The 15,323-nt window shown below is 42.8% G+C and overlaps 1 protein-coding gene across 3 annotated transcripts in view; it reads right to left on the bottom strand.

The window, feature by feature from the left end:
* PTPRM (protein tyrosine phosphatase receptor type M) overlaps positions 1 to 15,323 on the bottom strand; it is a 798,567-nt gene that overhangs the window by 744,908 nt on the left and 38,336 nt on the right. For 2 of the 3 annotated variants that reach the window (XM_079943436.1, XM_079943437.1), the window contains exons 2-6: positions 8,261 to 8,345; positions 7,823 to 8,125; positions 4,363 to 4,541; positions 4,132 to 4,269; positions 2,329 to 2,380 (exon numbers count right to left, since the gene is read on the bottom strand). The gene's annotated coding sequence lies outside the window, so the exon portion shown is untranslated. The remainder of the gene's footprint in view (positions 1 to 2,328; positions 2,381 to 4,131; positions 4,270 to 4,362; positions 4,542 to 7,822; positions 8,126 to 8,260; positions 8,346 to 15,323) is intronic. The other variant, XM_079943438.1, reaches the window with a different exon arrangement.

The raw sequence follows: 15,323 nt of genomic DNA, 5'->3' as shown, positions 1-15,323 counted from the left end.
CGGTCACACGGACCTACGTAACCTGTGATTTCTGTGTCTGGTGCGAGGTGTTGGGGAACGCGGGAGGAGGCGTGGGTAATGAATCAAATGATGTCTTGAAATATATAATTTACCATTTGGGGTGTGGAATGCCTATTTCATTAAGTGGATAAAATAGCTTCCAATGCATCAGTAAAGAGGTTCAGTTTGTAAAATTGAAAAAAAAGAAAAAGGTGGGGAAGCGGGGGGCAATCCTATTTCCTTTGGAATAACACACATGGAGCTGCAGGCGCCAGGCCTAGCTAATTGAAAGCAGTAGAAGGCCTGGGAAGAGGTTAAATTAGAAACCAAGTAACTACCGGTGAGTTGCATGGTGTTCTAGGGCGGGGAACCGCGCCAGCAAGAGGGCAAACCCATGAAGCAAGTGGGCCCCGGGCTCCCTCCGGTACTGACAAAGGCCCAGAAAGTGCATTGATCCCACGCTCACCTCGACCCTGTCTCCAGTGGACCCTAGAACCAACAGACAAGGATATGTCACAGCTGTCACCTCCCCGGGGCAAATTGAGGGATTGGACTTTTGATTTTGGTGCCCAACGAACAGCTCCTCTTTCTTGCAGAATTCCACTTATTAGATCCTTATCAGAAGTGCTCTTTCCAAGGCTCTGTATTAATCATTGACGTTTTAATACTACAGACCTTACATCATCCTGCTTCTTCTCCCAAATAGGTACTTGTTGAGCCTTATCTCGATTGCAAAATAACGTTTGAAGTATGGAGAGGCAGGGGGGTCACACACCTCCAAGGATCAGCAGTGAGGGTCTGTCACCTGGGCTTTCCCTGGTGCTGAGGTCCTGTGATGTGATGGAGCCCAAATTTCCTTTATTTGAATGGTCATGTGCTTTCCAGTGGAGCTGTTATATTAGTAGATATGAGATGGATCCACATAAGGAGATGTCAATCTAGTCATTTTCCTTCTTTGAGTCGGGTGAAGAAGTTAATATTAAGGTATGATTTCATTTGCAAAGTATGTGAGTTCTTTCAGCAAATATCTAAGAAGGCCATATATCTGCCAGGCACTGAGCTATGGGCTGGAGGTTGTCTTACGCTGGGCTGCCCCAGGAACAGGCCTGAAGTTAAGGATTTAAGTGTAAGTGGTTTTAGGTTTTATTGAGGAAGTAATCCCAGGAAGCAGTACAAGAGGAATGGGAAAGTGAGACAGAAGGGTGAGGTGGAGTCAATATAGGGTGTATGAATGAGCAAGTTGCCACTGTGGGCAACTGGGGCTCACTGCCCTGGGGACCCCCAGGAGAAAGTACGGAACAGTCTTAGAGCTGTTGCACCCCACCCCGGGGCAAGGACGTGTGTGAGGTGGCTGGGTGGGGGCATGGGAGTCAGCTGCGCAGATAGGGGTCCCTTCACCAGTGGGGAGAAAGCCCTGTAGGGATTCCCAGTGCTGTTACCCTGGTAACCAGAAGGTGCCCTCTCCCTTCCTCAGGTTACTTAAAGCTCAGTGGGAGACCCAATGAATTTCTATTATCTCTGATCTCTAAACATGACAGTGTTAAGCCAACTCTGCCCTTATTAGCCTGAAATCCACATTGCAAACAGTGGTGGGGTTTTTGCCAGCAGTTCCTTCCCTGGCAATTCTAACAGCTAAGCTACTGTTTCTTCACTCCCTCTTCCAGGTAACTGGCCAAAGCAGCACTGAGCCCAAATGGAAGGCCTCTCTTCAAAAGGAATGGATTGGACTTCCTCTAAGGAAAGGATGCTGTAGGAGTCCTTCCAATGGGACATTTCTTGTCACTTTTTTTTTTTTCCCAGCAGGGGAGGTTTTTTAAATTTTAATCCAACCACATGACACTCCTGTCTCTCTGGGGACAACGGTGACATATGCAGAATGGCTGGTCACAGTTAGGGGTGCTGTCAAGCCAGCCCCCATCATATGTCTAAATATTTCGAAGTTATTCATCAAGCTGGCAAACTATTATATATGTTCCTACTTTGACAAAGATAACAATACTGCATAAATACTACCTTTATTTTAGTAAAATCGCTCATATGTTGCCATAATCGAGACTGTCAAATAATTTTTGTCCTAGTGATAGCAATGATCTGTTCTGTATGGAACATTTATAGCCACATTTCACCCAGTTTTGTTCCTCAGTGGTGCTTGCAAGCATTCAGTAGCCACATGTGGACAGCACAGATATAGAACATTTCCGTCATCATAGAAGGCTCTTTGGGAAAACGCTGAGAAAGGATTAGTGTATTCAAATTATGCAAAATTTGAGTATATATTTTCATCAAAAACATAAATTCAAAATTTTTTAATCAGAAAATTAAACTTACTTTCCTATAGTTGCTGAAGATTCCTTTCTTCCCAATGATTCAAAGATATCTGCTAGAAGTAAAATGCAAACTACAAATTAGGATTATGAATACCAAGACTGAAATAAAATGATTCATAGGGCTTCCCTGGTGGCACGAGTCCGCCTGCCGATGCAAGGGACACGGGTTCATGCCCCGGTCCGGGAAGATCCCACATGCCGCGGAGCGGCTGGGCCTGTGAGCCATTGGCCGCTGAGCCTGTGCTCCGCAACGGGAGAGGCCACAACAGTGAGAGGCCTGCGTACCCCCCCCAAAAAAAAAAAAAAAAGATTCATAGAAAGCTTAACATTTTCTTTAATATTTTAAATTCAGTGATACATGATGAATTTTGAATAAACAGAAACCTATTAGCCATGTGAGCATTCAACGTCCACCTAGTTGTCAATGTAAAGAATCAGTGTCCTGTTTCACGTATAACTACATATCTACCATTTTAACAGTAATATTAATCATTTCATTTTGAAAGATGTTCCTCAATCACCCAGTTTCACACATGCAAATACTACACTAGTGTGTGACTTCTTACAGACTTGGAACCCAAAGCGAAGCAAGAAAATTGGTGGTTGGCATTACGAGGAAACCCCACTCACTCACATTTAAGACTGTTTTCTTTTCCTGCTACCTGAAAGCAAGGATTTGATTTTTAATTGATTGGACTTTTAACGAAGTGCTTCTGCCGTGACATTATCTGCACACCTCGGTGTGTCCATGTGCGTGTCAGTGGCAACACACCCTGGAAATCTTCACAGTGCCCTTCCAAGGCCGGGGGACAAAAGTCAGGGTGAAGCGTTTCTCTGAAGCCAGCACAGAGCTGGTTTTGAGATTGGATGTTTAGGGTTATGGTTTACGGTCTCTCAACACTGAGCACCAGATACCTAGTGACAGACGTGACCACGTGCCCCTTAGTACATTTACTTTTATAGGTTAGGGATCCCCAGGGTCCTGGAAGGCCCAGGCCCAGGGCAGGAGCCCACGCTGCCCACTGTCTGCACTGTGATGGTGTTTTTAGCATCAGTAACTGTTTGTGACATTTGTCCCAACCTCCTGAAAGTCAAAATGTAAATAAAAAAAGAAAACTGACCATAACCTATCCCCACCTATCCTCAATGTTAGGTTGAATTTGTTGGTTAACGACAGGCAGAAAGTTCCTGATCCATCAAAAGTATCTATCACACCTGCCGAAAAGCAGCGACAAAAGAATCATTTAAATACCTCCCAGGTGGCTTAACTGGGGTTAACAGGACCCAGCAGAAACGGAAAACATTGTCCTAGAAAACTCACGTTTTGTTCTCTAGGCCCTGCTGCAATGATTAATTCCCTTTTTAGAGGCACGTTGAGATTGTGGAAGTGTATTTTGAGATAATAAATGGAAAATGTAAATAAGCCCCCTCGTATGGGTTTCACAATGATGTATTCTTTCATTGATCAAAGATAGTATGTCGTTGAAGAGAAAACAAAGGGAAGGAAGGAGGGAGGGAAGGAGGAAGGAAGGAAGGAAAGAAGGAAGGGAGAAGGGGGAAAGAGAGGGATTGGGAGACAGAGCTAGCTTGGAATTTGGAGTCCAGCTTGATTGAGTCCCAACTGTGTGATTTAAATTAGTTTCCATTTCCTGGCTTGCAGAAATGGCATTACACGTGGCAGCTCTGCGTGCATCTGAGGCACTGAACAAACCTCTCTGATGAAGTAAAGCCCTAAGGGTGTAGAGTGCATCCCAGTCTTTGCCCGCCCGCCCCCGCCCCCGCCCCCGCCCCCACTTGTCGCTACCTGGAGAAGCACGTGAGCCGCGGGCAGCGCTGGGGGGTGGGGAGAGTGGACGCAGAGATGAGAAGATCCCTGCTGGGTGCACGCCCTCGCCATCAGAGTCGGCTTACTCAGTCAGGACTTCACAGCTTCACTCACCTTCTGAATGTGTGTGAAAAACACAACATTAGCAGTTCACGGGGGCCAGAAGAAACCAGGGCATTTAAACTTTCACCAGTGAAGCCCGGTTCTCACCTGCACAGAAGAAAGAATGGGGGCAGGTGCTCTTTTTTGAAGTTGTTTGTATCCTACCTGAGGCCAGAACCTGTCACCAGCAAAAGGCAAGGCTCCTCCAAGCAGACTTCAAAGCCACTTGTGCATAAAGGCTTAAATTTTTTGAATTTTCAGATGCCCCAGGAATTCCTTCTCGAGGCCTAATTAAAAGGGGAGAGGGAATAGGTTTCAGTTCTTTGCTTTGCCCACATTACCCTCAGAATAGAAATTAAGCTCCTGAAATGCTGATACTAGGACAATGCATTTGCCTATTCTTTTTAAAAATCTTAACTCTGACACCGTTAGTCTGTGTGACACTGGGCAAGTCACTTAACCTCTCTGTGCTTCGGTTTCCTTACCTGTACAATGTACCCACTTTACTGAGTTGTTGAGAGGATTAAATGAGATAGTGATATAAAGTGTTCAGAATAGTTCCTGGCACATCATTAGAGGTAGATAAGTTATTAAGCGCTGGTTTTAAAATCAAATACTAAAGAGAATCAACTCTGCACGAAGTTCTGTGCTGGGGTTCTGCGCAGGGAGATGGGACAGAAACACCTAATTGGGCCCAATACCATTTAGATGGGACGATCTTCAGCAGGGCTTCCCCTCCATCTCTTCTCAACAGCCTCTGCTTTGGGGCACACTTGAGTTTATATCAGCTGCCAGACCCAACACCAGGCCACATCCAAGGGAACCACAATATTTATCATGACAGCCCTTTCTCGTTTGCTTCTCGGCAAAATGAGAATAATAATTTCTGTCCTGTCTATCCCATTGTGTTGTAAGAGTGTCAACGACATTGTCGGGTACAAGTTCTTTATAAACAGGCCCCCGATGACTAAACTTTTAGTTTACTATGCAGCTCTTCTCTTTCATCTTACCAGGTGGGACTATAAGTTTGCGATTTGCAAATAGGTCATATTTTTATAACAATTTGTTTCTATGGAACTTTTTCCTTTTGCTTTATTTTAGGTAAAATGGTAGGTTGATAGTCTCAAAACATTCCCGGCTTACTCGTGGGGTCTGTAGCAAGGTGGACCCCACATGGTGACGTCAAGGTACTAGAAAATATGCTTATTACAGCCACGTCCAAACCTGTGTTCCCGGGAACGGCAGATATAGGAAGCGCTCTGCCGGAGAGTCCCTGGCAACCGTCGGATCTCCAGAAAGTCTGTCGCCTCTGCGGGCTGTTCTGTATGTTCTGCGGGGAAGGACACAGCTCTCTGGGGCCTTCCCTGCACTGGGAGGGCAGGATGCTCAGGCTGCTGCACACCGAGGGGCCCTCTGGGGAAACAAGCCATGCTGTACCCTTTCCTTCCACCCCTGCATCCTGGACCAGGGGAAACAACTGCCTGCAGAGCAGCACCCCGCTGACCAGAAAAGCCTGTCTGCCCTGTCCCTGGGGATGGAGAGCCAGCAGCATGCTTTTCCTGTTGGAAGCAGCAACATTAGAGACACGGTAACAGCCTTCCACACACACGTCAGCCATAGTTTTCAGGCTGGTTCATTGAATATGGAAAAAAACAAAGAAAAAAAAAAAAAACCCTGATTTCTGAAGATTTTTTCAGAGTCCACTGGTGGTCCCTGTACAGTCACTCTCTGCGTCTTTTGTTTAAGTCTGCAAGCAGTCCTGGAAGAAAATGCTTTGTGCAGGCTCTTTTGGAGCTGTGAAGCCTTGGAAATCTGCTAGCTCAGTCAGAGGCCGTGAGGTGGCACTTGGTTGTCTGATTCACAGTCACTTCAAAGGCACCAGCTCCCCACGGAGCAGCCACTCTCCACATGGGGGTTCATTAAAGGAGAGAATGACTGTCTTTGGGTCCCTCTTTTTTTCCCCAAAGGCTTTGAACTAACGTTTTATATCAGTTCTCGTGCCTTTGTACCAGACAACTGTTTTCTCAGAACACAGTTTGGAGGTTAGGGAGCTTTTCCTAAACTCGGTGTGGAAATCATGGTACCCAATCCAGTTCCCATGAATTCTTATTTCCTTTTTATTTCACTTTCTTGAAAACAAATCCTTTGAAGTCAATAGGTACGTTCCTTCAAGCTCTGCTTGACTAATACTATTAAGAAACATTACACTGACAAAGTCAGAATCCTCCCTCAGATTAAGTTATTGCAACAATGGTGTGCAGGGGCCTGTGATCTGTAATAAGGCCAGGTTTTCACTAGAATATGAAAAAAAAGAAAAAACATTTCACCGCTCACATCAAAGAAAAGATCATCTTTACTTTCTCTTCATCTTTAATATTTTTAAGTTTCCAAATGTTGCATTTTGAATTGAAGATTCCAGACAGTCATTACTGTGAAGATGAGACAAGCCACAGAGGAAAACATGTGATTTTATCTCACTATGTTTTGGGGCCTAATATTTACTGAAGTCTTACTCGGAGCAGAGCATTTTGGTAGGGCATTGAAACTCTAAAAGACGTGTATGATTATTATGTCCATTTGAGAGATGAGGAAACTGAGGCTTAAAGACAGAATGACTTAGATCTGCTAAAGATAAGGCAGTATAATTAAGCCACAGTCAGTCGTAGCCAGTAGATCTGTGACTTGTAGTTCCCTTTCTAGTTCACTCTGCTATATTTTCTTTTTTTTTCCATTTATTTTACTGAAGTGTAGTTGATTTGCAGTGTTGTGTTAGCTTCTGGCGTACAGCAAAGTGATTTAGTTATACATGTATATATACATTCTTTTTCATATTCTTTTCCATTATGGTTTATCACAGGATATTGAATATAGTTCCCTGTGCTCTTCAGTAGGGCCTTGTTGCTTATCCATCCTATATATAATAGTTTGCATCTGCTAACCCCAAACTCCCACTCCATCCCTCCCCAACCTCTTCTCCCCCTTGGCAACCACAAGTTTGTTCTCTATGTCTGTGAGTCTGTTTCTGCTTTGTAGATAAGTTCATTTGTGTCATATTTTCGATTCCGCATATAAGTGATATCATATGGTATTTGTCTTTTCACTGTGCTGTATTTTCTGTCTTCACCTTTGTCTCTTTACCTAGCCTAAATTCTTCATCAAATTGTTGTCTCTCTTGCCCTCCTCTGGCACACACTGCACCGACATGTACTGATACGATGATCTGAAAGCTGCTGTCTAAACTTTATCCATCCTTCAAGGATGGATAGGTTAGGGTTACAGTCATCTGTGGGTAACAGAAAACCCGGCCAACACTGGCATGTAGCCAGTGGTCAAGGGGATGGGATTGAGGTACACACTGCCTGTGTTCAAAGTCCAACTTCTTCCACTGACTAACCGAGTCTCTTGGGTAAATTATGCAACCTTTCCATGCCTCAACTTCCTCATCTAAAAACTGGGATGACAACGGCACCTACTTTTTTAAAATTCTTATGAGGTTTAACTATGAATTCAAGTAAACTGCTCAGAAAATGTTTAAAAAAGAAGAAGTTACCATGCTATAGTTTCTCACCTGGAGACGGGTAGCCCAGGTGATGCAGCCCCACCACCATGCCATGCAGGGCTTATGTTCCTCCGGTCTTACTGCTCATTCCCAGCCTTGTGAAACATAAGTGCCTCCTTCTGCACTCCAGGAAGGGAGGAAGAGGAATGGCAAGGGACAAGATGACTTCTTCTTGGGGGCTTTTGACTTTTTCTGGGGAAGGGAAGGACCCCAAAAGGACTTTCTGCTACAGCTCATCAGCAAAAATGGTGTCCTATGGCCACGTCTTGCTCCCAGGGTGCTGGGAATTTCAGTCGCAGTTTCCCAGCCTCTCTAGTGGAGGAAGCATAGGAGAAGGTGGCTGGGAATGGTTGTTGGGTGAACTGATTTCTAGGAACACCGAGAAGACCCAGCTCACCTCCCATCTGCTTGTCCTCCCTAATTATCAGCTTAATGGACATGACTTACCATTGCTTCGGATTTCATTTATGGTTCCCTCTGCCTTTTGCATGTTGGTTTTTCTCATCCTTCAGGTTCCAGTGAATGCCTTCCCCTGGGGAAGGAATTCTCTCATGAATGAATCCAGGTATCTCTTCTTATCCTCTTTTTCATACTCTGTTTATTTCCTTCATGATGCTTAATTCAATCGGCAGGGTAAGAGGGATGATTTTTTTTTTATTATTATTCTCAACAAGCAGGGCTTTCTCCCTGCCTATGGTACACTACTGTGTCCCCTGCTACGAGGGCAGGATGCAGTCCCCTCAGGAGGGAGGAGGATGTATGTGAGAGTCCACGTCAAAGAGAACAGAAGGTGGAGAGCCATACCCTTCCTGCCGCGGTGGAACACTGGAAGAAAAAAGGATGTGGGGACTTCCCTGGTGGTGCAGTGCTTAAGAATCTGCCTGCCAATGCAGGGGACATGGATGGGTTCAATCCCTGGTCTGGGAAGATCCCACATGCCGCAGAGCAACTAAGCCCGTGCGCCACAACTACTGAGCCTGAACTCTAGAGCCCGCGAGCCAGAACTACTGAGCCTGCACACCTAGAGCCCATGCTCCACAGCAAGAGAAGCCACCACAATGAGAAGCCTGCACACTGCAACAAAGAGTAGGCCCCGCTCGCCATAACTAGACAACGCCCACACGCATCAATGGAGAACCAACACAGCCATAAATAAATAAATAAATAAAGGGTATGAAAGTAGAACTAAGAGGCCAGACATCAAGGCAGAGCTGCCCAAGAATGGTGGAGTCAATGGCCCAATTTCAGAGACAGTGTAAGAAGATGGCATGCCTCTTGCAGAAATCCCAAGTCCAACATGGCCCTAATCCAACTGGGTCAGCCACCATTGCTCAACAGCTGCTCAGGAAAGTAGCCAGATTGTGTTGAATGAATGAATGATTTTGAATGACATATTCTGACAGGATGTGAATATCCCATATTTTGGTAAGATCTGATATCTTGACCTCACTGCTATGATCTGATGTCTTATTCCCTCAAAAATGATGACTTCTTCAGGACAGAGGTTGCCTTTTCCCTCTTTGTATCTCCTCTGGGGCAACCTACCAAGGGACTCCATGGCTATTTGTTAATTCATTAAATAAGGCACTAAAGATAAACATGACAGAATTAGCATGAAAAAGAGGATGATAAGTCCGAAGGTTTCCTGTATTTTTCTTCCAAATGGGCCGTACAGCTCAGCAGAGGAGAGAGATGCTAGTAGACGGTGATTGCAGATACTGTGTGCTGCCTTCTGTGTTTCCATGCTCCTTTAATACAGAAGAATAGCCATGAGGGTAATAAGATTTCCAGAGGACATCCAAGATAAGAAAATCAGTATTTAACCTTAAGAAATAGGGCTTTGTGCTGAGATAATGACTTGTGTCATACGTATCCTTACCAGGGAATCTAACTTGATGTCTTGAAATCTTGATTAAATTTCTAGGTTTCATTCTGTTTCCCTAACCACAGATTCGCCTGGAATTTTTTTTTAACCATTTGCTTGATAGAAACTGAGATCTCTTATCCCTGCCTAACACGTTCATTTTCTTCTGAATTATGTAAACATTCAGTCAGCTTCCAAAATCAGCTGTGCTCCTCTCCTTGCTGTCTGTTCTGTTCAAATAGCTCCATCAGACCCCCAGGCACCCAGAAGCACTGCATGTCCAACTCCATCCATGGCTGGCATGTGACCTCTGGCAAAGGAACCTCTGTGCTCCTCAGTTTACTTAAGTAAAAGGACTAACAGCACCTGCCCTAACTGACTTATAAAAGTATCAGGAGGACGAAAGGAGATATATGTGAAACGCTTTATACAGAGTAAAGCGATGCAGAGATGAAAATGATTATGTCTTATAAATAGTATCATGAGCCTATATTTATCCCCCTTTTATAGGAAAAGATATTGCAGGCAGAAAGACCCATAAATGTATCAGTCCTTTGGGTTAAAGCTAGTATATTGAACCCACACGTGTACCTTTGCCTCCTCCCGGAAGCTCCAAATAATGATAATCACATGGTGAGCACACTCAGAATCTAAACTGGACTTCTGTTGTATTCTTGCCATTCAGTTCATTTTTAAGCAGTTTAATGGGTACATTTTAGAGTCTTCCATTTTGTGTGGAATTAGATCCTCCCCTTCAAATGCTGTAATTAACATCGCTTAAAATAAAACTTGAGGGCTTCCCTGGTGGCACAGTGGTTGAGAGTCCACCTGCCGATGCAGGGGACATGGGTTCGTGCCCCGGTCCAGGAAGATCCCACATGCCGCGGAGCGGCTGGGCCCGTGAGCCATGGCCGCTGAGCCTGCGCATCCGGAGCCTGTGCTCCGCAACGGGAGAGGCCACAACAGTGAGAGGCCCGCGTACCGCTAAATAAATAAATAAATAAATAAATAAATAAATAAAACTTCAATGAAATATTGAAACCTTAAAAAAAGGGATAAGGGGGAAAAAAGAATTAAACCCCAAAGACAATAAATGGGAGAGGGGGCAAGGGCAACAAAATTTTGAAAGTGGAAGAGTGCAAAGAAGAATGGCAATTTACCCAGCGGAACAAGGAAAAACAAACCCTACGCTGGCATTTAAGAAATTCAAGAAGCACCCGAAGTCCCAAAGGCTTTAGGAAGTAGGCGTCTAGGTGGACTGCAAACAGGAGGATTGGCTAAGAGTTTGTTCAAATGTAGTTAACAGCCCCCGGCCAAATCATCCTTCGTCAGCTTCCGCAGGCGACGGCTTCTCATCGGCTCTGGCGGAAGACAAGAGGTTAAGGTTCAGGCAAAGTCACGACAGGATGTGACACAGCTTGGGGACATTCGGCACCACTGAGGTTGGGAATACCAGGTTGAAAATGGAGCTTAAGGGACAGCGTAAATAATGAATTTTGAAACACCTCAACCATTTTTTCCCCCACTCAGCTTCTAGAACACTGCCAACCAGGCTTTCACCTTCCAGATGGAAGATGGGAAGATTCTTCTCTGAGCAATCTGACCAGCCCAGGAGACATGACGTGGAGTCTGACATTGGAGTTCTCCAGGTGAAACCATCCAGGAGCTCACTGAAATTGACAAGCCTCACCCATGTGCCTGGAGCTTCATAATACCCCATACCCCATAATACCCCTCTCTGTTTAGAGCCCTACTGAGGTATAACTCACAACCATAAAATAAAGCCCCACTTCTAAATATGAGGAGAGAACCAGAGACTAATAAAAAGCAGAGGAAAATCTCTACTATGAAACCCATAAATAATAAACAGAAAAAAAAAACCGATACCAGATATTGGACAGAGACATGAAAACTACAAGAAGAAAATCTATCAATAACACTCTTAGGGCAATGAGACAGAGCCTCTTTAAAATGAGAACAGGATGTTGGAGAAAAGGAATATCCAGATAATAAAAATGAATTCTGAGAAATTAAAAATGTAATAGCAGAAATGACAGATTCAGTAGAAAGGATGGAAAATAAAATTGATGAATTTATGCGTTAAAGTAGAAAAAATTTAATTTCCATTAAAGTAGAACAGAAAGACAAGGAGATGAAAATCACAGGATTAGGCCAGGAACATTCATTATCTAGATAATGAAGTTCCAAGGGGAAAGAAAAGAGAAAACAGTGGGAAAGAAATAATCAGAAAATAAACCAAGAAAATTTCCAAGAAAAGAAGGGCCTCCAGATTGAAAGGGCCCTTTGAGTGCTCAGCATAATAGAGGAAAATAGATCCAAACCACAGCACATCATTGTGAAATTTCAGAACAATTGGACAGAGAAAATACCCCATGAGCTTCCAGAGAGGAAAAAACGGCTTCAGAAAATGCAGTGTGACGCACAATGACTTCGACTTCTCAGTAGCACTCAGAAGAGCCGGAAAACAACAGAGCAAAGCCTTCAAAATTCTGAAAGTGAATTATTTCCTATTTGGAATCACATTCTCAGCCATACTGCAATAAGGGTGAAATAAAAACCTGTTCAAATATGCAAAGTTTCAGAAAAATTAACTCCTTCTAAGGAAACTACTGACAGATAAGCAAACCAATAATTTCAAAAGCATAGAATTTGGGATAACAAGGGAAGCAACACAGAAAAGACAGAATTCTCAGGATTAAAGCATAGGGACATCTAGGAGAACAGCCATGTGGAAGATCCAGAGAAGACTGCACTGGGTCAGGAGTCCAAGAGAGATGTCTCCAAGAAGATGAAATTAATAGAATGCTATGTTTAAACATATTGGGAGGAGACTTAGATATTTGTCGGTAGAGTTTGGAATGAATTGGTGATAGAAATTAGATGATTAGAAAATTAAGCCAACAAAAAACAAGTCTATGTTAACTGAGGCTGGTACAAAGATAAATGAGATAAATTGAGTATTTAGCATAATCAGATTTAATACTTTTAGAGTTTCTTAAATTCAGATAATCAAAACTACCTCAAGTTTAGGTAACTCAATTAAAACCACAGTCACACTTTTAAGAAAATAAACATAACTTTAAAAAGCAAGCTGCCAAAAACAGAGATCAAGTTAGTGTTATATTTTTATACTTTTTACATTTTCTCTCCAATGGCCCAATTTAAATTTCCTTACTTAACTACCTTGGTATATGTCTAAAATATGTTTTTTTTTAACCCCCTTGAAATCTTCTCTTATGTTTACTACCAGAAGTATAAATGTTAAATGTAGTTAATTTATGCACATTTTCCCCTTTGTGCTTTAGAACTGAATCGCAGATGCCCTATGAAGGGGTACATATATGATTATGGAAAATTATTCTATTGAAAATAACAGTCGTTTTTATAATGATGTAAATCTGAGAAAGCAAAAGAAATTGAGGTCGGAAAAACAGATGTATTCACTAAAAAACTACTGTGCGCACATGGTGAACCAGTTTCTAGCAAGATTCAAATAATGCAATCAGTGGGAATTTGACTGGTCCATGGAGTTGTCAAAGGCGTGCGGGATGTACACATAATAGCTGGAAATTTGTTGTGGACACGAGGCTATTAAGCTTGTCTACTGCTGCATTCAGTATGGTAGTAAAAACTATTATTAAATAACGGATTTTATAGCAACTGTTAAAATTATTTGGCCCAACTATAAATTAAAGTTCATGATGTATGCAAATGTATGTCTTAAAATGTATAATACTAATTTAGGTTCCTTTCCCATTTTAAAATAACCACTCAGACGAAAGAACAGTGAGTACCAAAATAAGAACAAATTAATAAGGCTGCCAGGAAGCCTTCACAAAAGTCTGAAACATTCAGCATGTCTTTTATTTTCAAATACAGAATCCCACAGTTAACAGGGATCTCTTCCCTAGCCTAAGTGCATACAAGCTCGCATGAGCAGAAATGGGGTGACACGCGTGAAATTCTGAGAACCCGTTAGGGACACAAATGATGGGTCTGGTCCCCCAGGGCCTCCTGTGTCACATGCAGATGTGCAGAGGGTGGGTGTATGCCCACCACATCTGGAGAGGTGGAATCGTAACTCATTAGCCAGCTGGTGTCAATGATTCTTTCCAGCCTTTGTTTCTACCTACATCATTCCTTCCCTAGCACTTCCTGAAATAAAACTTGTCAATTTATGGAAGACGGAATTCTTGAGCAAAAGAAAGCCTTGTTGAATGTCACATTCAGCATATCGTGGAAGCTTTTTCGGAATGACAGTTTCCCAGGCCTGTATTTATCATCCCTGAGGCTGGAGATGGGGGTGGGGCATTTCCTAAAGCTCTTGATGTGATTGGAGGTTGGGGTTGAGAGCAGCGGTGATCCCCGTGTTCTCCAACTCTGTATCCGGCAAAAGATAAACACATGATGTGTATTTGAGGATGGATCGATTTTAAGGAATACTTTAAAAGATGTGGACGATTTGGAAAGCAAAAATTCTTAGGTGCGTAAAAAGTTGGAAGCTGCTCTAGAATCTAGAATCTGAGTTTTAAAAATCAGTCCGTCTAATCATCACCTGGGGAGGTTTGTAAAAAGATACATTACTGAAGTCTCTTTCCTTACTACTGAATCTAAATTTCTGAAATGTGGCCCGGGACTCTGTATGGCTTCAAATGTTGAACACACACCTTATGACTTTGGAATTATATTTTTTCTCACTAAGCATCTTAAGCATCTTTTCAGTACTTCCTCCTGCCACTCATCACCTGGTCCCTATCCTTTGGACCAAAGGCAGTTTACCTGGTTCTCACTGAAAGCACAGTGATTGCTATGGGCTGAGGGTCATGGTTATCTCCCCGGTTCCAGATTCTGTTAGTCGCAAGACAACCAAGATTCAGTGAACTCTTTTGGCAACTTAAAAAATTTTTTGGCTCTAGCCATTAACCAAAAGTAACTTTTTTTCCTGAAAGTGCTGTTAAGCCATAGTTCCCTCATCTTGAGTTTGTGAACTTGAATGTGAACCTAATATAGAGGCCACTTAACTTTGGTTTCATTAGATTTAGTTCAAGATCCAGCTTGACAGTTTCATTTTGGGTTCTATCACTCAGTATATTCATCTCTGTCTCTCCCAGCTCATGTCATACTTGAACTTGATAAACATGCCTGAGTGAAGTTACTAATAAACACATCAAATGAAAGAGAGCCTTTAGCAGATCTTCTAAAACTGCTGTTATCCATGTCTGGATAAACATGGGTTCATCACCCGCTTCAATCTAGTTTTCACCTGGCCACACACTCAGCACATATCCAACTGTTCAGCCCAAGTTTCCCCATCCTGTTAGCAGAGACACCATAAGAAACTTTTTAAAAATCCATCTTCTTGAAATTAAATCTTGAAAGCTACATTGCTTCATGACCCCAAATCTCTGTATCTGCAACATATATTTTACTTTATATGCTCAGAATATTTTATACCAAACATTTTAATTGTCAACAGCTAATTGCCCATTTTACAACTTAACTCTTTTCTATTATTTTCTCTTCATAGAAGAACTTTACCAATGTGAACTTTCTAATGATTCTTTTTTCTAAGCTTCCATCAATACCTGCTGTCTCCTCTCACAGCAAGATTCTAGCTGATCCAAA

The sequence above is a fragment of the Stenella coeruleoalba genome, assembly GCF_951394435.1.
Source record: "Stenella coeruleoalba genome assembly, chromosome: 14".
Lineage (NCBI taxonomy): Eukaryota > Metazoa > Chordata > Mammalia > Artiodactyla > Delphinidae > Stenella > Stenella coeruleoalba.
The sequence above is the reverse complement of the archived record's forward strand: the minus strand, read 5'-3'. Positions and strand labels throughout refer to the sequence as shown.